The following is a 25,754-nucleotide window of genomic DNA, read 5'->3' as shown; positions in this document are numbered from 1 at the left end:
TTTGGGATGATGAAATGAGGAAGCAGCTACAAGTGGGGCGCGACAGTGAGTATGTGCAAAGCCTGTGTCGGTGCATCTACGCGCGAGTAGTCAGCATCATTTACTGAGGTCAGAAAGTCTGCTTAGTAGCAGTCCTGCTCGCCTGCTCCGCAGCAGACTTGCTGACCCGAAGGGGAACCGGTTGTGGCATGCTGGAGAAGGACGCACTAGTTCGCATGGTTAACGATAAGCCGCAATGCGAATTAGTTCGCTTCGACAAGTGGACGCTGCGGGAATAAATGTTCTCGTTGCAATGCATTGCGATGAATGACGCAGAAATGTCTGTGGTTATTCCTTGCTTCTGCCCGTCGCAAACGGTGCCAGGGGAATCTTATATGAATCACTAACGTAAGCATTGAAAGTACGTTAGAAAAATGCGCGGTTCATTCCCCACACGTTGTTAGCAGCGCACTTACCAGATGGCTCCAAGCATGCCTTCGCCCGCGTGCAATGATGGCTAATAAATGTTCGCGTTTGTGGGCTACTTCTTTCGGGTGTTCTTCGTGTATTGTTGAACAGATCTCAAGTTGGTCTTGAACATTCATCGGTGGACGCTACACTTAATGTTTTCATCATTTTCGGTCAGATGGTCTTTGACGGCATTTAAAACGACATGCTTTCTGTTCTCCTGGACGCGCGAATGTACTTTTTTTATTTGATGTTTGTCGTGGCGCTAACTCAGACCCGACATAGGTTCCCAACACTGACAAATTTCCCCGCATCAAATTCAGACATCCGCAGTCGCTGATCCGTGTTTTGGGAGTGCTATTCTTCCAGCCTTCGCACCAATATGCGGATCACATATCAGTCCCTACCGGTGCGTAGCTGCCTCAGGGCACCCTGGCTTACCTGGGATGAACCAGGGGCCGTATTCTGCAACGATCCATTTCCTTTGTGTTCAGTTTGATCCTCTCTCATTGGTCGCTGCTCCCATTGCTGTAGGACCTTCGAGCAGACGTTCCGATGGTGGCGACAGTTACATGCCCGTGGTGACACCTGCTTTCATAAACGCACGCACCTCGAGCCCATGTCGCACTGGCCGACCGGCGCCGACACCCCAGAGTGACCGAGCACGACGACACGTCTGACCGCTTGATACGCCTGTAGAGCTTTATCACCGCTAATTCAGTCGCGGCAAAGAAACTGGGCGTCCCTTATGCGCATAACGCGCAGCGAGGTCCGTGTGACTCAGCCGAACTGGTTGCGGCGTCACGAGGTTGTCAGTGTCTGTGCTTAGGCGTTCGCTTTCCTCACTGCTGTTGCTTTCGCCGCATTGACGTCACGGCTGAATTAAATGGAGTCGATAGTTACAGATTACGGCCACACATACGCTTCCCGTAGACTGCCACGCAGAACCCGCTGCTGTTGCATGCCTTACGAGAACACCTGCATAGGAAGAACAACTACGGCGCGTTCAGCTGTCTGTACACGAACGGTGCTTCACCATTTCGCTTGCGTCACTCACATTGGAGTGCTTGTCTAGGAGCAAAAGCGCCTGGCATCCTGTGCCCATGATCACGTGCGTCAACATGAACGCAATCAAAATGTTCCGATAATGTCACCCTCCGTGAAAGCATGTGCAGGATCTGCGGGCAGCATTGGATTTGAAGGCCTTGTAGAGACGTCTGGTGGTTTGCTGCAGATAAGCGGTTCACATTCGCGCTCAACCCCACGTCGAAAATCACTAGTTGCCTATGTCCCAAAGGTTTAGAAAAATCAAGATCAGTTCCTTTCCCTCGCTCGTCTCATGCTGAGTGTCGTTGTTTATCTCTCCTGCTAGCGTCCCGTCGTACAGCCCCAGACACGATTGGCGGCTGAGCGCTCAACTCAAGCACCACACTGTGTGTCGGATTTTAATTGTTAATATTTACTTCTCACAGACGACACCTTGAATCGTGTTTCTGCGAGACGCCTCTCTGCTGTTTCTGACACACATGGCGCACTGCGCGCCGTCAACAGTCATCACTCAGGAAAAGTCATCTCGTAGTGATTTACAGTTTCTGCTGATATTTTCGAATTCTGAAACTCCATTTGGTCGTATGCCGTCCCTTGCGCTGAGACACTCTGCATGTCCCTTTCTTCCTGCTAATTTCAGTACAACCAACTTGCGTTTCTTCTCTAATCCATGTTCCTCTCTTTCTGCATCTAGATGTTAAACCTGTCATTTTAATTCCATAGGTCGCTGCCCTCTCCTCAGTCTCAAGCTAAGCTTTCTGTCTCGGCCGGAAAACTTTGGCGCCGCGAGCGAATCTTTTTGTTCTCATTATTATGTGATTTTTCTGGCGAGGTGTTCATCACCTGGACATTGTTTACTAAGTGCACTCTAACTCAGTTTTATTGTACAAATTGGCCTTGTCCTGCTCTGAATCGGCTATAACTGCGTGGCCATGGCGTACTCCCTCGCTGCTTTCATGTGTGTGCCAACCATTACCTTTTGCTGCTTCGCCGTCGTGAAAAATCTTACCTTGTAGCTTTTCATATTTATTTTTACAAGCGTACTGCTATGCATTACCTATTGAGATCTGCAATGAACTGCTGTAGCTCTTCACCTGGGTTCCTTAGCTGAAAAATGTAATCAGCAGATTAGTTTCCCTTTTCGGCTTTATTCGCTGTTCTTCCAAATTTGTGCATACGAACGGAGAGATTGTGTTTCTGCCAGAAGTTGTCTCCGATATGTATTTTTTTACTCTTCTCATGAACCTCAATGGCTGCTGTGCAGTCTGTGGATGTTAACCAATATATTTGCTACTAGCCTCTCCTGAATTCTAGTATTGCACAATACAAGCATGACTGCTTCCACTAAGTTAACAAATTTTCGCCTTGCTATGAATGCCCAAAATTGCTCACATTTCGGGACATTTCTGAGCACATGATCTATTCTAAAATATTGCAAATAAAGAGCAGGGCGTTTCTTGAGTTAACAGGACTAAAGCGTTGTACTGATCCTGTAAAAAATCATATTAGTGGACACCTTGGAGAGTGTCTGTACTTCATATCCTTGAAGTAGCCTTTATAGCATGAATTAGTACCAATTTAGCAGTTTTCTCCATTTCCGGCGCACTGGAGACAGTAAGACGCTGTGCGCATTAGATCGCAGGCTTTCCGGGCGCAGTAGACAAGCCGTTTTTAATAACATCTGTAGTCACTTCTGCTTCACCGGCAGCTTTCCCTACCATTACTTGTGAGGCTTTGCTTGCTTCCGTATCAACGCAGCCAGAACTTTTATCACCGCAGTGTGATCTTTTGTAGGACGCGCGGCCTCGTTGAATGGGCAATGTAGACTCAAATATAGAACTGCTCTTCTATTTTATTTGCTTATACCTTTATATTTCTTCAGATATGAGAAACGATGCTTACGTAAAGGTGACCACTAGCGTATCGCATAAAATTTTCAGTGCAACGAACCATGGAGGAACGGAAACATTGGAGAGGAGGCCCCAGCAGCTACCAGAGCGGCGCTGAAGAAAGCGTGCCTGAAGTTGCAGGATTTTATTGCACACAACGACGTAGTCATGACAACGCCGACTTCAGCAAGGTCGGCTGACTGAGGCGAGAGAGGTTTTCCGCAGTAGCTTCACACCTGAGCTCCTCGGCGCATGCTCGCGCGTTGCTAAATCAACGGAGACGCTATTCGCTCGCGGCTTTCTGAATGGTGGCAACCTGGCATGGCGCAGCCCCCACTTGCGGCCTCCGATAAGGCGACCTAAGGGCCTCTTCTAAACTGCTTGTTTCCTTAACCCGTGTAAAGAGGGCTCAACCCTCGCGCAGCTCGTGAACGCATCACGTCATGGGAGCAGCTGGCGCGCATTCTCTTCCTCACTGCGCCACGAGGGGCCGCCACCTTCAGCTGTAAAATGACGCGTTACGCGTTAACGCTGGCGCGTCGCATTTGTTCTAGGAAGTACACTATCTCATTCTTGTCGACGCAGCTAAGCAGTGCCTGTATTTGCGGATGTCGCTCGCTTTCCGCTCATAGACCACTACTGACTGTCACCCACCTCGGAGGCACAACGACCATGTCATTCTACTATTTACCGAGTTGGGATCTTGGCCACAACAGCAAAACTTCGATGCACAGCGAATACAATGACGCCCGTGCGCATTCAGATGCCGGCGCAGGCTGAAGAACTCCACACGATCGAAATTATTCCTGAGCCTTCCAACACGGCGTTGCTCATAGCTGCTGCCGCGGCCTTTGCACATAAAATGTATTAGTTATTACAAATATGATGTTCACAGTTATGTCTATTTTTTCATGCAGGTTTTGGCCTTCATGTTTTGTCTTTCTCATTCACGCTCCTTGATCCTCTTGAGAGCTTGTCATTTTCCGCCTTGCTTACTCATCCTCTTACTTCAGATAGAGACTTGTTTTCGTCATTCGTTACGACGACACTGCGCTTGTTTTTCTCGGTTAAAACGTAGATTTTTTTTCCCTACCAAGATGCTCGCACTCACCGGGATGGTGAATAACAGCGCCCACTTATTCAATCTACTGTCAGTCAAGCCCACCAAGTTAGAAGTCTCCTGTGGGCAAACCACTCACGGCTCCCATTTTCTGGATGAAGATAGTTGACGAAGAATAGTTTAAGGACCGCCTCCTTCTCCCCTCGATATCACTTCACAGCCACGTCACTAGCAGCATTTCGGTATGAAGCACTGTAATCGCCTTGCTGCATTCCAGTCGATCTAAACTGGTTATATGCGTAACTAACGTTACGGTTAATCCTTCCTTTCACGGCGCCCTTTGTCAGAATATGAGCCTTTGCTGAGTCCTTGCGAGAACTACGCTTGTCGTGGGTAACTCGAGAGCTTCAAAGTAATCACAAAGAATTTGAATAACACGTGCTCATGAATTGTGGTGTAATCAAGGGGGATGCAGTAAATATGAAAGTAGCCAGATGGTTATTGTGCCTTGAAAGTACTGCAACTTCCGTGAAAATAAAATTTCGTTATTGTGGTATGTGGTGCTAAATTTTACGGCGTTTTGGTTAATGCAGCAACCTTTCCGTTTGATTAAGTAATCATTCAACAAACTGATCACTTCCAACAAAACATTGCCACGCTCTTTCAACTTTGTTGTACGTGGTTTCGTAGTACGCGTGCCTTTTAACACCGCACGAGCCTTGAGTTGAGGTAGTGGCGTCACTGGCGCTGGTGGAAGCCTGGGCACGCTCCTTTTCACTCAAGTCTCGGGCGCCGCACGTGCGCAGAAGCCACGTTGTTCATCCTTAAATTATCGCAGCCCTTAGTCCCAATGACGCAAACACTGGCCGTGTACAGAAGGCCATGCTCGTCAAATACTTCCAGAGTGCACCCTAGCATCGGTCTGACTGTCATTTTATACACCCTTGCTTACTAGAAGTCACAGAAGCAGCACCAGTAGGCAAAGAACGCTTTACGCGTACCACCGTTCTTGTACCCTGGGATGCAGCCAGGGCATAGTATATTTGATTGGTGGTTTGGTGACAGCAAAAGCAATCAGGGGAGTTATTATTCCCTGGGTTGTTAAGAACTAATAAGAGGCACGACATCTGAAAATCATGGCTTTTATACCCCTCAGTTGTCACCCTCAAACCTCTACTGCATTATGCGGCGTAGGTGCGCACTGCCGTCTATGTAGTCTCGACATGCATGCGGCATCAAGGAAAGGAAAGACTAAATTTTTTTTTCACCTCTTGCATGAAACTTGGTATCAGTGGCCGCCTGCCACTTCACCAGAGTTTTTGGATGACCTTAATATGTTCTTATGCACTCACTTGAACCGTACCACCAGACTAATAATGACCGGACAATTTAATTTGCCTAGCATTAACTGGGACAGGCTCCTACCTGGGAACGTTGAAATTTCTAGTTCCGAAGCACTGCTGCAGATAATGTTTTCGCACAATCTTAAACAAATCGTGGAAGAAGACACGAGGGTAACACTCGAATCCCGGTCACTTTTGGACTTGGTGTTTCTTTCGGACAGAGTGGGTGACTGTACTGTGTCTGTTAAAGACGGGATATCTGACCACAGAATGGTTTCTGTGCACATTCCGATCAGAACAAACACTCGTGGCCAACCCTTTGTATCTGTACAATTTAAGGCTTATAGGCAGGCAGACGACACATCCATTCAAGATTTTTTAGAAATGTCATATAATGAATTCGAACTTGCCTGCGATTGTGAACCAGTTGAAAACCTATGGCTACGTTTCAAGAATATCATAAAACATTGCGTTGACAGATTCATTCCAACTCGAGAAAAGAAAATAAAACCCCGTAACCCTTGGATTAATCGACCTATTATACACATCAAGCGCAAGATAAAGAGGCTGCGCAGGAGAAAAGTGAGCTCAGCTGAGGTATCGAAATTGCGAAGGAGTTTAAAAACGGCTCTGATGGAATCAAAAGAGCAATTTTTTAATAAAAAATTAAGTAGCTTCGTTAAAACGGCACCTCGGAAGTTTTGGCTTTACCTTAGTGGCAATAAAGAGGAAATCAATAGAATTCCAATTAGTGAGAACATAGTAACAGAAAAAACAAAAATAGCAGATCATTTCAATAACTTTTTCCAGTCTGTTTTTTCTAAACCAAGCAATGATGACTGTGACGCGTACCCGCCTTCCTCCCTTTCATGTTCGATGGAAGACCTGGTCGTGACTCAGGCCGGCGTACTTAATCAATTGTTACTCTTGGATTCTAAAAAGGCTAGCGGGCCGGATGGGATTCCAACCCAGTTTTTAAAGCGATACGCTGAGTGGATATCATTTTTCTTGACGATAATCTTTACAAAGTCCCTACACACTAACTCGTTGCCACAAGATTGGCGGTGCGCAGTCGTAACACCTGTTTTTAAAAACGGCGACCGACTACTCGCAAATAATTATCGCCCAATTTCCCTGACAAGTATCAGCTGTAAACTATTGGAACATATCATAAGTAAACATATACTAACTTTCCTCGAGGATAACGCGTTCTTTTATCAGCATCAGCACGGGTTCCGAAGAGGGCTATCTACCATAACACAGCTCATAGAAACGGTACATGATTTTAGTTCAGCCATAGATGCCCAAGAACAAATAGATGTCATTTGCGTAGATTTTGAAAAAGCATTTGACAAGGTTCCACACAGTAAATTACTTTTCAAGTTACACAAAGCAGGAATTAGCGAAACCATTCTTAAGTGGATTAAAGCCTATTTGAATAATCGCAGGCAGGTTGTGCATGTGGATGATTGTTTTTCTTCTACATTAGAAGTATTTTCTGGCGTTCCTCAAGGGTCGGTTTTAGCTCCATTACTGTTCCTAATTTATATTAATGATATTAACGAGGTTACCGAGTCTCCCGTAGAATTGAAGCTTTTTGCAGACGACTGTTTAATTTATTCTCGAATAACACAAGCTGCCGACCAAATTAGAATAAACCGTGTCCTTAATTCCTTGCATCTTTGGTGCGAAAAATGGGGCATGGAAAGTAATTACACAAAATCAACTTTTACGCATATAACTAATAAGAAGACTTTGCAGTTATTTTCTTATAATGTTGGAAAAATAATCTAAAAAATGTTGATACCTTCAAGTATTTAGGCGTCACAATTGCACATAATCTGCAGTGGCATAAACATATTAATAATGTGTGCTCGACAGCTTCCCAAAAACTTTACTTTCTGAGGAAGAAATTGGAACATGCAACAAAAGATGTCAAACTGATAGCTTACAAAACATTCATCCGCCCATCCTTGGAGTACGCTTGTGTCGTCTGGAGCCCGCACCAAAAAGTTCTAAAAGATAAACTGGAACGAATCCAAAGAATGGCTGCTCGGTTTATATCGTCAAGATACAGAAGAAGGGACTCAGTGACGGAAATTCTGAACTCATGTGGGCTCGAGTCACTGGAAAATCGAAGGAAAAAATCAAGACTAAAACTTTTCTTTCAAATAATTCAAGGGCACTTCAAGATAAAATCAGATAGATATGTTCAGCCTCCGGGAAGACGGAGTGCGAGAACAAGCCACACTCGATCGATCAAGCCTTACGACTCACGTATTGATGTTTTTCGTTACTCTTTTTTTCCTGATGTCATCGAAATTTGGAATGCTTTGCCTGTTGAAGTTGTCGAACAATCGGAAGTGCACAAGTTCGAACGTTCTATCGATATTTTGTGTCGGGGGCACCCAACTTGATGTTATGAGACATGAATTTTTTTTGTTGTATATTGCATTGTATTCCCTCCCTGTAACGACCCTCAAGCGAGGGTCAACAGTATCAATAAAATAAAAAATAAATAAATAAAAACTTCACTGTACAAAGGTGCAATCTTACGAAATAGCGTAATTCTCAGGTCATTTATAGCCTTTATGTGCATCCTCTTGAGAGGATGATGTATCATATCACCTCTCTGCTCATTTTCGATACAACCAGTTTTGTCCCTTTATTTCTGTTGGTCCAATGCAGCGTAGCCAACCGGAAGTAAGTCTGGTTCAGATTGCATGCTTAGGCTGCAAAATAAAAGTCCACTTTGAGAGTGGTCCATACACTTTTTTTTTTCGATACATCGAGACCGCGTTGCTGTTCAGAAACGGCGAGCATTTCACGCTTCTCTCTTCAACCCTGCACAGGAAAGAAATACGGCAATATCGCGTCCTACATATCCAAATGCAAGCGCTGCCAGCGGCAGCGCAGCACGTGTTTCGAGCTAAGAGAACATTTCCGTTAACAGCCTTTCGATTGCACAACACTGCTCGTCTCGCCCAGCCAGATGTTTTCTATATCGAAGAGAGAAACAGCTGCTCGCGACACCTGTGATGCAGGTCGTAGAAGAGCGCTACTTCATAGCCCTGACGGTACGACGGGGCGCAGACGGCGTCATTTCGTTGTGGCGGCTACTGATTCGTGTTCAAATAGGGCCATTCCTATTTGGCGAAGATAAGCAGGCGCAGGCTTTCGTAATTAGCACCAATCCTCTTCTTTCTATATATAGAGATATTCTGGTTTTCTGTTTGTTCCGTCCTCGTTGATGATGCGCCAACTTTGGAGCTACGTTCGTCTTCGAAACTTCGCGAAAAAACGGGACAGCGACAGGGACACAAACGCAAGCGCAGCTCTGTCCTCTTTTTTCGCGCAGTTTCGAAGATGAACGTAACGCACCGACTAGCTCACCAGAAAATATATGGGGCTGTAAGTCGGGAGATGGCGCCACGGTCCTGAAGTTACACTACTTTCTTGCAATATGCACCATGGCCCTATCGTTTACGTGGATGCATATGCATGCAGCTTCGTGCGCGCACGGTTATAAAAAATATGTGCGCTGTCCCAACGCGCCTCCGCAAAAGTGCTCGGTGCCATAATAGTTTCTCTCTACTCAGTATGTAGAGCTTTGTTCAAGGCAACATGAACGGTCCCTTCCTGACGCCTCTTGTTCGGAGACGGCACAACCATGCAAACCTCATTTAGCGGTATACGGTCGACGGCCGAGATTGCCCCGCTAGGATGATTTAGCGCTCACTACTACTGCAAGTTTCAAGGCAACTGAAGAGCAAGCCCGTTGGTATACTTTGATTGCCTCGGTGCCATAATCGGCGGTACCAACCGCTGAGGTACGGCTCTCAAGCGCTGCTGTAACGTTGAGTACATCATCAAAATAGATCATAGAACGTTGTATCTCCGCGAGATTCAGACGCAGAGCTAGCAGTCGGTCGCCTACAGGTAGGTGGAATATGCACAAGCCCTGCAGAGTGGCGAACCCACCGCATGCTAGGCTTCCTCTACACAGCAGCCTCAGCTAACCTCGGGGACATGGTCGCGTGCCACCATGAGTAGAGTCGCTCGACGCCCCGAACTGTGCCGTCGATAGACGGAGAGAGGGCAGACAGGGGGCTCCGCGCTTTGCGGCTTTCCTCCTGGGTGGGGCCTCAACACCAGCGCCAGACACAGAAAGAACCGCCCCAGGGGCGTTGCCTTGACGAACAATCAGAGATAAACAGCGGTGCTGCCGCTAGACGGGGCGGCGCACACACCGGCTGGGCTGGATAGAGAGAAAATTATTTCTATATTTTTCATACTGCAGGCCTGTCTACGAGGCCCTAGCCGATGAGCATGCACAAATTTCATCTTGAAACAAAAGCTACATCAAAAGAACAATGAAAGATTACATGGCGGCGCAAACACGTGCCTAAATAAGTCAGAAAGCACTGAACAATTTGAAATACCTAACATGGGACAGAAAAAGTACAAATGGCTCTTAAATAAGTTGTAAGTAATAATCAAACACGGTCAACAGGGTACAACATGCACGCAACAAAATTGGCCCCAAATGTGCGCGAAACAATATCAGGTGCGCATATGACAATAGCAGTACAAATTATATTCAGACTCTCCATCCCTACAAGACAAGCGAGGATCACAAAGGTGCTCGTGCACTGTTTAACCTCGGAGAAAAGGAGGCAAATTTGAACTTACGTCCGGTATTGGATTGTGTAATCAGAGCCTTTTGTACATGACAGCGCGTTACTCTGCATACTCCAACAATGACCTCGATCCTTGCACTGGGGGTGGTCTAGTTTGTTTTGTTCGCGGATGGCAAATTAATGAATCTGCGTAATGGGAATAAGCAGTTAATGTGGGTCCATGTTTTTCTGTGTCGGTAAATGCAGAGATGGGGAAATGGGTTATGGGGGTTTAACGTCCCAAAGCGACTCAGGCTCTGAGGGACGCCGTAGTGAAGGGCTCTGTAAATTTTGGCCACCTCGTGTTCTTTAACGTGCACTGACATCGAACAGTACACGGGCCTCTAGAATTTCGCCTCCATCGAAATTCGACCGACGCGGCCGGGATCGAACCCGCGTCTTTCGGGCCAGCAGCCGAGCGCCATAACCACTCAGCCACCGCGGCGGCAGAGATGGGGAAATATATTCTGAAACAATAAAACAACTTTTACACAGGAGCTGATATCAAGATTTCAATCGCGCATTCCTTACTCTTCTCGACAGTGTCGCAAGATTTGAAATAGCTTTAAATTTAGTTCATGCTTGTTTAGGGGCGAATTGCGGGAAGAAAACAGTGTGAGCGTACTCTTAGATAGGTCTTAGCATTACTTTATAAGCTAAGGGCCTAGCGCATGCTGATTCAAGCCTGATATATGTCAATAAAAATAGTTTACCTGATGCTGCCAATGATACTTTAGCGATGTGTGTGTCCCATCTGAAGTGAGCGCTTTGTGTGACGCCGAGATATTTATGCTAGGAGCCTTTTGTAAGTGGAGTACCGTAAATGCTGTAAGAGAAGCATGATGGTTCTTTTTTTTTCTAGTTACGCACATGCGCACAGATTTTTTAATCGAGGGTCTTCTGCCATCTCTCACACCAAACCACCACTGGGTCAAGCTGTTGTCGAAACGCAATATGGTCTTTATGACTTTTTGTTTTTCTGCTCGGGAGTCAGTCGTCTAGAAATAGTTCGATGTTAGTTAATATCACGCAGATATCCTTAATACAAATTAGAAATAGTAACAGACCAAAGACGGAGCTTTGCGGAATTCCCGAAGTAGCCGCGCTTATTTTCGCAGGTATACATTTTCAAAGATTTCAAATTGAGAACGGGTAGAATTAAGGTGTAGAGCCATCAAAATTATTGTGGTGTGTTTTCGCTCTCGAATTATGCGTCAGAAAAAAGTGAATAATAATCACCACGTTAAATTCGCCTACGCTCAGTAGATGAATTATAATTGAACTTATTCTTTCAAGCAGTTAGGTTACGAAAACTGCGACTTCATTATTTTGCTGACATTCCGGCTTCTGGAGAAGTTTAGCACAAGAGTTTTAATGAACTAAAACTGTAACGCAGCGGTTGCGTTGCAGTTTTTCGAGCCTGGCGTGGTCCCGTACTAACTTGTGACGCATCAATGATCACCTGACTACTTAAATTAAGGAAAGAAACTCTGCTACAAATTATTTATTGAGCACTGACGAATTGCATGTGGTGATCCATGTTTACTAATGTCACGCATTTTTCAGGGCGAAACCACACTCCGAAAAATTTGAATCCTGCACTCCTTGAACCAAGCCCAACGCTTGTCCCTGTCCAATCATGCTTAGCAGCTTTGCGATTTGTTTGTTGTTGCATACGTAATCAACCGGTTTAGAAAAATCCTGTAGTTCGAAGTCATTCTGACAGTAGCTGTTGTTGTGAGTGCCAAGTCAGGAACGACTTCAGCTACCTGGGTGACGGTCGAGATGCGGCGGCGGAATCCATTCTGGTCAGGTGCTATCAAGTTTTCATGCTCTTGAAAATCTGTTAGATGCTTTTAAATTATGTGTTCGTAAACCGTGTATGTTGTGCTAATGAGTGACCTGGGCCTGCCTTTGAAGCACTGCTAACGTCCCTGCCTTTAAGGATTGGAATTATTTCATCCCAGTCGTCTGATACTTTTTATGATGAAAGTGCAATATTAAGGCGGGGAATCTGCTGCACTGTTCGGCGTATCGTTTCAAAAACACGAAAAATATGTAGCAGTGCTAAGACGGCACAAAAGGAACGATACACGCACTTGCGATGAAAGCAACGGTGCGACTTACTGGGACGTCTAAAGCAGCTTATGATAGAAAAATGGCGAGCAAAAATCAAATGACCTGGGAAGTACACACCCGGAAGGAATTATTCAGCATCAGGGATTAGGAAACGCATATTCTTGTGGCAAGACAGCTGATTCACGTACCATTTGTTTCGTATATACTGCAGACCAGAAAATGAGCCTCCAAGATCTCATACTTATATCTGGCCATAACAGCGGTCTGATTCAAAACTGCTTCACAGTTTTCGCAGTCAGTCCCTCATGTGTTTATTTCTGATGAGCTTACGTTGCATCCTTATGTTTGGTTTATGGTTAAATCATGCGGAAGTTCTGTAGAGCCGCAAAAAAGTCAGCCGAAATTTTCTGCTGTGGACTTGATGTTTACATTTCTGATGGGCTTACGGTGCATTTTTATGAGGGGTTCGTGGTGAAAAAATGTGATGAATTTTTTAGAGTTGCGGCAGAAAATTTGGCGCCTAGTTTGTGTCGTGCACTTGGTGCATACATATCAGATGCGTTTATGCCGCATCATTGTGACAAATTTGTTATGTAACTACGTGGTAAGTCTATTAAACTGATTTAGGCTGCCGCGGTCGCTAAGTGTTTATGGCGCACGGCTGCTGGCCCGAAAGACGCGGGTTCGATCCCGGCCGCAGCGGTAAAATTTCGACGGAGGCTAAATTCTAGAGGCCTCTGCACAGTGCGATGTCAGTGCACGTTAAACAACCCCAGGTGGTCGAAATTTCCGGAGGCCTTCACTAGGCGTCTCTGATAGCCTGAGTCGCTTCGAGACGTTAAACCCCAATGAACTAAACTAAACTATTCAACTGATTTAAAAGATTCGCTGTACATTTTGTGATGTGTATTCGATGCCATACCTTTCTTATCAGTTCATTACTCATATCCTTGACAAGCTTCTGATGTAATCTTATGAAGAATATTTTTGGAGTTCCAAAAACTTTCCGTCGATTTATTGATGTGTCCTCGCTGTGTGCATTCTGATGTGGTTATCGTGAATTCTTCTGGAGAGGCTTTGCTGCTGAGTGGGGATGAATTTCTAACAAATATCACTGCAATCGTTGATTTTACCATTTATTTATTCAACTAATCTGTGGGGTCTGTCATGAATCCGCACTGAATGGCGATGAAGAAAATTATGTGGAACGCACTCTTGCCTCCCGTAGTATAAATCTGCAAAGGATGCGTAATGAGAAATTCAAGGGCATATGCAGCTCAGGAGATAAACAGCTTGACCTTAGCCATGCAACGGCGTGAAAAACTGGAGAGGAAGACAAGAAGCGACAAACCCAGCGACGAACTTGCAACTGAGTGTATTTCATAAGATATCAATAAAAACTGAACGCATACAACACAAGCCGAAACAACATCAATACAATATTATCACACTTATTGGTCCATATCTAAGAAGCCTATCTTTTTGTTCGATAGGCGAAGCGAAGGCACGCTCAAGCATTGGTCACCTCTTTTGTGGATAACAAAAGCGTCGTACGGTTCTCGTTTTCGTAGACTTGCGCACGTGCGAAGCACTTTGCATTGTGCAAATTGTCACATGCTTCACTAATGTCCCGCTTTTTGCAGCGTTTCATTGCTATAATCTTGAACCAACCCAAACAATCTTCATTTTTGTACTTTGATCTTGTGCGGCATTTGAAGTTTGATTAAAATGCGAGCAGAAGCTAATTCATAAACCATGTTCTTGAAAAACACGAATTAAGAACTTGCAAAGAAGCCTGAGCAGCCAGTACATAGTCTCACTTCAATTCTCATTGCGTCATAGAATAAAGGCTCCCCTATCCCTTTCGTACTGCGGTTTCAGAAAAGCTGGCACAGGTATTCCTGAAAAGGAAAGGGCAAAACAACAGCAACAGACTGCGCTAGTAGGACGCCATTGCCTTTCCAATTTAACTGTGAGAGACAAGAGTAATTGATAAAGAATAAGGCACATGTAACGCCAAAAGCAGGAGACGCGACATGACAGGAGAAGTTAACTCCGAACACTAAAATCGTAACACGAGTCTTTCGCGCGATCGCAAACCCAGCCTGAACAGGATGACTGTATGGCGTAGTACGTCCCTTCGAATATCTCACATATGCATCTCTTTCTCGAATGAACGTAGTGCTTTTCACCTGCTTGACAGAATGATCTTGGGCAGGGCAAAGTGCAGGTCAATTAAATACTAACGGGAAGCAGCGTTGCGCAGACACTGCAAGATAAAGCTCTTTAATGCACTCTATATGGCAGCCAGCAGGCAAAATAAGTCCTCGTAATTAGACCTGAAGGTCACATATGATCTGCTAAAATTTGGCTTGAAAAATGCCTACTACGAAGAACACAGCCGCGACGGCCTCCTGTGCGATCCTTTTCTCGGACGTTGGCTGTTCTCACGACATCGTCGTTCACGGCAGCATCGCGCACCGTTGTAGCAGAACGGAAACGGATGAATTACAAAAAAAAATTGAAGCCTGCGGCATCGCCAGCCGCACCACATCTTTGAATCTTCTGAAGCCGGGCACGAACAAACTAATCTGTCACGTGACTTGCAGGAGGAGGAAAATCTACAAAACACAGCAAAGCTTCCTTTCTCTCTTCTTGACTTCAGCACGCCGCACCTTGTTTCTCGATTCTCTTTTGTTGCCAGCTCCCCGCTCCCACAAGGATGTCTCCAAGCTCGTGGACTGCTGTAGGCACACAAGGCTGGCCCGGCTGCGCGCAGGAAAGGGGGGGGGGGGGGGGGGGAACGTTTTTACGGAGGTGCAGCGCCTTCGAACAAGTGTTTAGGATTTGCTTCCTTTAGTTTCTTTTTTTTTTGCGCGCCATTCTGACAGGTCTGTTTCTGTATTTTTCTGAGGGCCTTTGTAAAGGGTGCAAAGCAGAAAAGAATCCTATTATGAAAAAGCAACGCAAAGAAAGGCATTTTTTCCCCTGTGTTCTCCTTGTTGCGCGAACATCCGAACATCTTAATCAGCGGAAGTTGCAAGCATATTCGCAGATGCGCACATTTATGCAGACCACCATTTTTTTCTCACCCTATGAATAACGGGGTCTTCAGGTTTCCTTCTTGGTATGTGCGCGATTTCGAAAAGAAATCCTGTAAATTATGTTCGGTTTCCTATTTCTTTATTCATGACAACCATTACCGTACGTATCCGCTTCAAATAGTTTCCGAAGTTTAAGAAATTTTAGTTTCTTCCTGCGCTTTTTTTTCATCGTGTTTTTTTTTTATCATTGCGTTGAGCGCTTTCTTTGACTTCTGCTTGCTTTCGAAACTATTTCTCGACTGAATCGTGCGAAAGCACGGCCTGCTTGCAGAGAGCACTTTAGTCCAGTCTTATTTAAATCTTCTGGCACAATCCCATCTAACCGGAGTTTTAATATTTCGTAGCTTATTAGTCATTTGCACGAAAGAAACTAGACTAAAACAAGAGAAAATGAATATGACTGGAATCAAGGCTGCTTGATCTGTTCTTGTTCTGTCTCATACAACATGACTGCCCTGCGCTTGGTCCGCCTCCAGATGCTCGCCGAGCGCCTGCTGCGCCTGGAACCTGTGTTTCGCCACTGGACCAACCTTTTGACACGTTCAGCGAGAAGCAGCTGGAGCGGCGTTTACGTTTCGGGCAAGACGGCGTAGCCTCCGAGCTTCTTAGCCCCGTGGTCGAGCACCCGTCGCCGAGCATTGTTCATATCCCTGCCGGAGATATGATCGGGCCCACGAGTCCACAGCACGCCGCACAGTACACAGAGTTGCTTTTGCCGTCGTCCGCCACATCAGAGAATGAATCCGGTAAGCTTATTCTTATCCTGTGTCTTTCGTTGTTTCACTGCCGCTTGCTTCCCTTGACGAGGCCACGCATTCTAACTATTTCGCGGCAGAACAACAGCTCCTTACATACGATGTCTAAACAGAGTTCCTGTTCTGCATGTGCATGACTGCAAGCCAACAGATCTTATTAGATCGAAGGTATCGATTGACGCGGATAATGTTTTGAGGCTCACGAGCGCAATTCGTGATTTTATGCGACACCGTAGGGGTCGTTCACTTTAGTAAGGGCCCCGTGCCGCAGGAAACCCGGTGTCGACGTTGCCATGTCGTCGGCGTGACGGAAGAATCCAGATTGGATGAAAAGATGGCTGTTACATGAGCTTGCCAAAGATGGCGCTAGCCACACCAGTGGCGCATGTATCTTCAGCGATCGGAGCAACCGCGAGCAACGGGCCAAGCGCATGGTCTGCCAGCCGCCGTCATGCTCCTCACCCTCATACATACACACAGTAGACGACGACTCAAATTTCAAGCGTCGCCTCTCAAGCTGCTACGCACTAGACCCGTTTCTGTATTCCTAATATCCGTACCTATATAGCCTGCACAGTAATACAGGCCCTACCCTCGAGTGGCGAGCCAGACACGCTTTGTGCGTCTTGGTTGAAGCGGGTTCTTCGATGCATGTCTTGTGTTCGTTCACATAATGAATGTGATTGTGAAAGAGGAAACAGTGTCCGTGTCTGCACGGGCAAGAGGAACCGCTGTAGCGTCATACCCTTAGAGGCGGAGGATAAGTGTCCCCCAAACTTTTTTGTTATTTCGAGTCGTCGTCATGTGGCTGTGTGATGGTCAGCGTGAGATTAACTGCATATACATGCTGTTGCAAATGGGTCGCAAGCCCCAAGGGTAGGGTTGGCCTGGCGGCCTGGGGCACAGCTGGAAACATCCGAAGGTCCTGGCAAAGGATGAGTCGACTTCCAACGGAACAACTTGTTTATTCTTGCATCGCAAAAGAGCAGCCGGTCAGGGCGACCACGTTACTCGACGGAAGAAATCGAAGCCTCTTTTGGCGTCCGGGGCAGCTGCCTTTATACCCTCGGAGTCGAGGGCAAGAAGGAACGGCTCGGGATGAGGCGCACGAGACGGCGACGCACGGACATGTTGAAACGTGACGTGACGCGTCCGCCGGGCCGGCGCCGGTCAGACCTCCTCGCCTCCCAGTTGGGGAGCTCCTCTCCCCGGCTGCCGCGCTTTGACAACCGTGGGCACCAACATGCACACACACACACGATGACACGTGGCATTGAAACCTGCCTGGACGCGCTTGGCGGGAGGCGTTGCGGCAGTGCTGAACGGGCCAAAATGACCGCCACTTTGAACGAAGCCCCGGCGTCCGTTGCATCCGCGACGGCTATACCGCGCGTCGTAGGCGAAACGTAACAATGCGCGTTCCTTTACTATGTGCGCGTGCGAGTGTGTGCAAGACCGCGCATGACATCCGCGTGCAACTAAAGATGACCACTTCCGTTTTCTCCCCAGCTCGCCGACGCCTAGCCAGCTGCGGGAGGCAGCTTTTACGCACTCGCCGACTCTTAGCACGTCGTGGGTGCAGTCTACGGCACCCATGTGCAGCATGAAGAAGCCTACGTCAGCCGCCACTTCTACCATTAGATAAACGTGCAGCTCGTGGCTTGGAGCCACTGCTGGATCATCGATGTCGTCGCCCGGTGGCCGGGCGGCACTCACGACGTGCGATGCTGGCACACAGCGGAGTGGCCCAACGCTTGCACAGTTGCGTTCAACTCGAAGACATCGGGTGGCCATGCAGACACTGGTTGACGACGCCGTTCCGGACTGCGTACACGCCCGGGAAAAGGCGCTACAGCGCTGGGCAAGGCGCAACAAAAGCAATTGGGAAGAGGTAATTCTTGACGCTCTCGCACTATGGCGTACATGCCGTGTCACGACGTGAGCATCCCATGCTCTCATGCCATTGCGTGAATACTCGGCTTTGCCACCATGAAGGGATATGACACTACTTGCCATTTTGTTTTTGTTGACATCCTGGTTCTACTATGCAGACATCGGGGAATTAAAGGAGGCTGGGTGAGCCTCCTTCATAGTCGACGGAGTATGGTTATTGGAACCAGCTTTACGTTGTGCATAGTATGATGTTTCATTTATTACAACTAGCAATAACTTCATCAGTGCGGGTACTCGTCTATTGTTACACTTGAGTGCAATGCGATTTCAGAGTTCTGTTTGGATATTCTGCTAATTAAATATTTGCATAACTCAGTACTTCTAAACTTTTTAATGTTGATTCACAGTATACGCTTTGCAGAAAACAGCTGGCAAGCCATATGTACTAAGGCAGGCATCAATACTTGCATGCCACCGCTATGTTTTACTGTGACAGACAGGAGCAGTCAAGTGCGGCACTTTTCCTTTTCAGGAAGATCTGGTAGCTGCAGCGGCATTTCCTGAAGCTGCACAGAGAGCTTCGAATGGCACCTCACTGGAGCTCGACAATTATCATCTACAGAACATCGCTAAGATGTACTCATACAGTATACTCCATTTCATACATAGCACGCAACGCACCGGAGGCTGCGGAAATAGCGCGCCCGCCGAACCATATTACTCCTCCACATATTCGTTCCTCTCGAAGCCTTGATGAGTGTCTTCACAAGAACAAAGAGTGGCATAAAACGAAGAGCTATCATCGAAAATAATGGTTAAAGCTTTGTGGCGCTTAGTGTTCGGTCCCTCTGGCTATAATTTTCTCTGAGTGTGCACTACATTTTTGGCGCAAATGAAGGCAGCGCGATTCGCTCTACCAGCCGGGTATCATACCGCCACACCCATTCTTACATCTGCAAGTTTCGATGATTCGCAGGACGAAAATATAGGAAGAGTTGAAATGAACTGCCGGAGGTTGCCAGTAACGGTACTTGATATTTGCTGAAATTAAAAATCTCTGTGTTCACTTTGGCTGTATGGCGGACTACTTTTCAGGCTCGGGCTTAGCTAGCGCGAAAAGGTGTCCTATGGGAACAAGAAAATTCAAACATCGCTAGACAACTGTACCAGAAAGAAAAGGAGACAGATACGGCACTGTTTTACTTTTCTTGTTATCATGGAACACCAACTCGCCCAATCTGCCGCCCTTCTACAACGCGTCCTATCTTTGGCAATGTTGCCTGCTATGTTTGAAATGAGTGTAGTGATGACTAGCGTATGCTACCTCCAGAAGTGCCAGCTCTTCTCAGTGGCATGGCTGACGATGATGGTAGAGAGAGGGCAGGTTGATGTGTGTCTTGCAATCACATAGTGAACAAGGAAGGGTAAGCCTCTGGGATCTATACAACATTTCTACAGGATGACTTGTCTTCGTCTGGGAAAAACCGTCCATTCCTTGGGCGGGGCTTAAACAGGGCCTTCACTCCAAGAAGGAATCCCCGGTGAGGGGGAGGAGGATGTGAAGTGGGAATGGTGCTAGTATGGGGAAGGTTAATCTTGTCCAGGCATGGTGGCTGCTAAAGAGGAATAACCAGTAGACCTCCAAAACTAAACTATGGAAAGAAATACACCAGCGAAGCAGAAAAAAATCCGGGGAGTAGGGAGATAAGCTTGAAGGCTGTGTGTCCATACATGGGGAGCTGCGACAGGTGGCCTGGTATGGCAGTAAGGCCGAAAGAAATACCGGGAAGCGGGGAAAAATGAGAGAGGGTTGAAGAGAAAGAACAAAAGTAATGGAGGGAGGGAGTGAGGAACCAAGGGATTCCTGAGAAATAGTAGGAGGTGGTGCAGAGCATGAGTTAAAGGTAGGTGAGAATAAGAGATAAAAAATAGAAACAGAGAATAAAAGGCAGAAGAGGACAGGTTACGGGGGCAGGGCGAAAGAAACAGTAAGGAGGTGAGGTGGAGTTCTGAAAACACCAGGGTAATGATTTTTTCGTGCGCGAGCACTTATAGTGGTCATTCCCCGCATTTAGCCGTTATGTGTTTGTCTGTCTGTTTCCAGCCGGTTTTGTGGTAGGCTGCCCACGGGGTTGTGGACAACCTTCCCAAGTGTGTGTGTGTGTGTGTTGTGTGTGTATGTGTGTGTGTGTTGTATATATATATATATATATATATATATATATATATATATATATATATATATATATATATATATATATATATATATATATATATATATATATATATATATGTATATATATATATATATATATATATATATGTATATATATATATATATCAGACAAGGTAAAGTAAATGAGGGGCCCGTTTGACAAACTTATGAAGGGAGCCAACAGTATATGTGTGTGTGTGTGTGTGTGTGTGTGTGTGTGTGTGTGTGTGTGTGTGTGTGTGTGTGTGTGTGTGTGTGTGTGTGTGTGTGTGTGTGTGTGTGTGTGTGTGTGTGTGTGTGTGTGTGTGTGTGTGTGTGTGTGTGTGTGTGTGTGTGTGTGTGTGTGTGTGTGTGTGTGTGTGTGTGTGTGTGTGTGTGTGTGTGTGTGTGTGTGTGTGTGTGTGTGTGTGTGTGTGTGTGTGTGTGTGTGTGTGTGTGTGTGTGTGTGTGTGTGTGTGTGTGTGTGTGTGTGTGTGTGTGTGTGTGTGTGTGTGTGTGTGTGTGTGTGTGTGTGTGTGTGTGTGTGTGTGTGTGTGTGTGTGTGTGTGTGTGTGTGTGTGTGTGTGTGTGTGTGTGTGTGTGTGTGTGTGTGTGTGTGTGTGTGTGTGTGTGTGTGTGTGTGTGTGTGTGTGTGTGTGTGTCAGGCGGCAGCTCATTTAATCTTCATAGGCTGTTGGTGACGAGCAGCCTGGGTCGCATCTTAACCCAAGCAACCCAAGTCCCACCGATGGCAACACTTGCCATAGAAGGGCAGTGGCGCATTTCTTGACGCTGCACCACTGCGCCCGGAGCAGCAGAGACATATGAATGGAAGGAATGACGAATTCCGCATATATGGACATTTACCCATTATAGCCATACGGGACAACTGCCAGACGTGAATACTGGATATTAACACCCGAACCGACGGGAAAACCAAACTGCTAGCGCACCTAATTCGCATTTGGCCTATCTACGATAATAGACGATCAATTTTTTGTATTATTTTTCCTCTGGCCACGTGCAAGGTCTTTAAAAAGTTATGTCAGTGCCGTAATGTCCCGGAGAGATTTTATGTTTACCTTCAAGATGTTGATCCCTGCTGGGTGGAAGGATTCATAATTGTGGTTTAAATTGCATCGCTCTATTTTCTATGCCTTGCCGTTATGAAGCCTGTTTATCGAAGAATGAATAGCTAAAGTTTATCATTCAACTAATCATTCTGCAGTGAGGCCTCAAAACTGCAGGGCAGGAAATAAACAGAGGCATAAAGAGAGTGTTACCAGATGAACCCAACCAGCCATACCATGCTTCCTGTCGCAGCTTCCAATGTGTGGACACATAGCCTTTCTAGGCCACATTTCCCATCTCCCTACCCTCTCTACCCCTATATTCCTTTCTGCTGTGCTGGTGTATTTTTTCAGTTTTGCTTTGCAGGATAACCGGTTAATCCTCTTTAACAGCCATCACGTCTGGACATGGTTCGCGATCCCCATCCTAACACCCTTCCCACTTCACGCCCCCCCCCCCCCCCCCCCCATAATCAAGCCTTCCTCTTCAGAGTGAAGGCCCTATTAAAACCCCTCCAATGATGAACGCTTTGCCCAGACAAAGAAGAGGCTCTTATTGACAAGTTGTCAAGCTCCCTAACACTTTCCCCTCCCGTGTTCACTCTGTGATGGCTGACGACGGCGCCGCACAGTGCGGTGCGAAATGCACTGGTGTGGCAACACTTTTCTCGCTGTGAGTATCGCACTATTGATTTCCTTTCCCAGATAAATAAAAGGGAAGTATGTTTTCCCTGAGTTAATATAACATATCATGTCCTCTATTGAATGAATTCCCCCTATTGATTGTGCTATGCTATTGCCACAATCGTTGACAAACAACTCGACAGTGAATAAAAACTTGGTTTATTGGTTGATTTTTTGTATCCACAGGGAAGAAGTGAAATGATGGAAAGGTATCAAAGCACAAAAAGAAAAATATTACCAAAACACATAGCACATAGCATTTCATTAAAATTATGAAGCTTGGTGCAAAACATGGCTGAGTCTTAAAACAGTGGTTCAAACAGGCTGATGTTGCCAGCACGGTGCTAGTAGAACTAAGGAATTATGTCACATGAAAGGTCATATACGGCGGGAGGCGGGGGGGGGGGGGGGCAATCTTTACATATAAGCATTGCTTGCTTCAAGCTTCAAGAAGAAACCGCTGTAGGATGACTTGCAAATCACAGAGCCATATGCTGTTAGAAAAAGCATGACTGCGCTGTGATATCACATTGCTGTCAACGAAAAATTTGTGTTGCAACTGCTGTTTTCTACATGACAAGTTTCAAAAAAGCACATGAGCTAATAGCATTTCACGTGTAAATGCACGTGCGTTAATCTTTGAAAGAAAAAATTATTGAGCCTTGAAACAATCCTCTTTAGCTTAGAGTGGTGAATATAGCCAAGACAGGAAAACTTAAAATAAGGAATTGTGGCTCATGAAAGGATGTCATGTATGCAGAGAATACCTGTGCACTTAAGTATGGCGCGCTTTTTCAAGAAGGAAGACAACACATACAACCCAGTTGTATGCTATGGACTGATGTGAAATCTACCCAATGAGATCACATTCCAGAAAAAAGAGAAATTATTCTTTAACTTCTTTGTAAATGCACGGTAACGAAAAACAACCTATAAATCGATTTACGTTTTCTGAGCGTTTCATTCATGTTTACCTTTGGTGCAGAAAATTATTGTTTCCCTCTTTCTTAAGGCTGTAGATAATGAGACAAACACCGAGCCTCTAGAAGCTGTGCACCAACTAGCCCAAATCAAAGTACTTCTTGAGCATATTTATTGAAGTCTAGAGTCTGACGGAAACCCGTCTGGTCGGGATGGTACATGACGAAAGAAGAAGCTCATTGTGAACAAGGTTCCCGTGGGGGAGCCGAAACGTCATCCCATCTTTTCTTTGGTCGGCGCCTTCTTCTTTCGTCGAGCATATTTATTCTGCATTGGGCCCTTTACTCCAAAAAAGTTTCCGCTCCAAACCTGTCATTGCAGGTTCCAACCTTATTGCCTTACCGAGCCTTTCCTTTCCTAATGGCGATAGACCTAATTATTGTGGATGCATTGCAGTGAGTGCAAAAACACTGAAGAGAGTTTAACTCCAGCTCAAGCGTTCCTATCTCGAGCTTACAGAATTTCCAAGCTAGACGATTTCTTCCTCCAACGGCGCATTTTGCAGCTCCGTCTTTTGTCGCTGCACGTTGAGCCTTGTGTGTGCTTCTGCGGCTGCCATAAGTGCATCCCAAGCATGACCAAATTTGTCCATTATAATAACAGCGGAATCACTGAGGTCATTGCAGGTGTCAGCAGCAACTGCTATTTTTCTGGTGCTTGTGCTGCAGCTTTTCCTGTGGTTAGCTCAGTGCGTACAGCTCTGCTTGTAGCAGCGTGTGTTCCAGCTCAGCGTTGCTCCTGTTGAGCTGAATGGTCTTGTGAAGCCTCTGGGCTTTCTGTGCTGGCCGTGTCAAGCATACAGATTGAGGCATCACTGTTGGCGCCCTCCTGAGCGTGGAGCTATTTGGCTTGCTGCTGTCGATGACTGTCCAGCGGTGACCGCCACTGGTGCTCCTTGCCCCTTTTCTGGCTCTTGAACTGGTGCTTCTTACCGGAATGATGAAGCGTCATCCTATGCTAGGCTGCCTGTGTTTTCCACTTCCGAGCCCAAACTTTCCCATCTATTTCTGTCGGGTCTTAGGAATAAAACATTTCTTCATCCATCGTGTCTAGTGGGGGTGCTTAACCACTGCAAACCTCCGCAATACTGCTGGTCTTTTGCTGCTCTGGTTCTTCTGGAGGGCACTGTTGTCAAGATATCGTGGGCGGCTGTGGTGTTGGTTGGCGCCGAAGTTGCAATTAATCGGGGCAACCTGCCCACCACTGCACTCTCCGTAAGTTCGGAGGGGGAGGAGCGATAAACTTCTCCACCCCGCGTGCGAAAGATTGTGATTCGACTGCTGACCGGCGATAGGGGCCACGCCTGATTAGTTGTTGACCGGAGGCATGAGGCGTAGGCAAGTTCCGTAGCGAATTAATTTAATTAGGCAAACAACAACCAAGTATTACAATATGCCCGACAAGGTAGCGCCGTACGCTGACGTGACGCAAATAACACAAGCACCAATTGAACACGTTAACACAACAATTAACACAAAGAAAGAAACATCAGGGCGAGTGCTATACAAAAATGTTACGAGACGGAAATACAGTACAAAGGATTACAACGAGAAACACAGAAAGCAAAAATACAAAGATAAAATAGTTGAAGTGAGTGGTGAGAAACGATGGCTTAGCTGCGGAGTGGCAAGGTCCGGTCGCAAGGAGCGTCGGGCTGCGGTTGCTCGTCGCGGGACTGATGGGCGCTTGCGGATACGGGCGAACTTGGGCCTCGCGTCTTCGGGAGCACCGTCGCCGCGCTCTGCGCGTCAGATCTCCGCCTAGGCTCCTTGCCGACCACTTCCCTGGCTGACCTCACTCACGACCGCACGCACCGAAATCTCCAGACCAACTGCCAGCGCGCGGCGTTCCCGTCACCCCCTTCGCATGACAAAGAATGAAAAAAACAACACAGGGGAAAAAAAGACTCTTCAGGAGCCACGCACAGAGGAATGCGGCTCCCTAAAAGAAAAAAAAGAACACATGAAGGAATGCCGAAAGAATTCGGCACAATGCCTTAATCCCACGAGGAGTCATTCGGGCCGCGAACAGTGCCGGGGCATTCAATCCGCTTCTGCTGTTCCCAACACGTGCAAGCGCTTGCCACCTGTATGGCAACAATGCTAGCAGAGAGGTGGGGTGCAGCACACCGCATGTTCTGCACCCAATAACAGGTGGTGTCGCAATAACTTAATCCGTCAACAAAATGGGCTTTAGCGATCGCTTATGCAATTCACTATAAACAAAACGGATGGCAAAAGCACTTACCGGCCCGCTTCACCTGCTGGCGTCCGCGCCGAATGGCCGCCGCCTTGAGCTTCTTCACGTTCGGCCACTTTTTTAGAACGAAAGATCGACTTCACAGCCAAAGCTGCGAAAGCCGATTCTTCACTGAAGCCTGGACCGTGGAAAAATAAATTAAATAAAAATTGCCGCTACTGGGATCCAAACCCGCGGCGGAACGAAGAGATCTGCTTCGCTAGTCACTGCACGAAAGCACTACACTATCGCCGCAGCCAATCACGCCTCGTGTTAATCTGCAACACACTC

General features: G+C 46.5%; 1 long non-coding RNA gene across 1 annotated transcript; it reads left to right on the top strand.

The window, feature by feature from the left end:
- The first annotated feature begins 15,808 nt into the window (after nt 1–15,808).
- On the top strand, nt 15,809–20,475 carry LOC144105215 (uncharacterized). The gene is made up of 3 exons (XR_013308723.1): nt 15,809–16,394; nt 17,913–18,294; nt 18,829–20,475. It is a non-coding gene; the product is annotated as an uncharacterized LOC144105215 (long non-coding RNA).
- The last annotated feature ends 5,279 nt before the right edge of the window (nt 20,476–25,754 follow it).

This window comes from Amblyomma americanum, chromosome 1 (genome assembly GCF_052857255.1).
Source record: "Amblyomma americanum isolate KBUSLIRL-KWMA chromosome 1, ASM5285725v1, whole genome shotgun sequence".
NCBI classification, from domain to species: Eukaryota; Metazoa; Arthropoda; class Arachnida; order Ixodida; family Ixodidae; genus Amblyomma; species Amblyomma americanum.
Note: the sequence above shows the minus strand (reverse complement) of the source record. Positions and strands in the feature narration are given on the sequence as shown.